Below are 364 nucleotides of genomic sequence, written 5' to 3'. Positions count from 1 at the left end.
GGCGGCGGCCAAGGCGACCACGAGAGACAAGACCACGACGGTGAAGAGTACTCGATTCTTATGGAAGTAGAGATTGCAGTATTAGATGTTTTATTTTCCCCTGATGTCTAGAGTCTAATGAATATAGAAAATGCATTCTTTACCTCATTAAGAGTTATTAATTAGATTCCAATGAAAATAGAATATGGATGAAAAGATGTTTTTTTCTGGTACAAAAGACTATTGGTATCAATGTCTTTTTTCTCTCTATCTATATAAACTGCTATTTTGGGTTAGGAGGTCCAGTGACCCAATAAGATTTTTCAATAAATTTTTCAGATGAATCAGCATAATGTTTCATTTTCCGTAAATATATTTGTGCAAT

This window comes from Penaeus monodon, chromosome 28 (assembly GCF_015228065.2).
Source record: "Penaeus monodon isolate SGIC_2016 chromosome 28, NSTDA_Pmon_1, whole genome shotgun sequence".
Lineage (NCBI taxonomy): Eukaryota > Metazoa > Arthropoda > Malacostraca > Decapoda > Penaeidae > Penaeus > Penaeus monodon.
The sequence above is the reverse complement of the archived record's forward strand: the minus strand, read 5'-3'. Positions refer to the sequence as shown.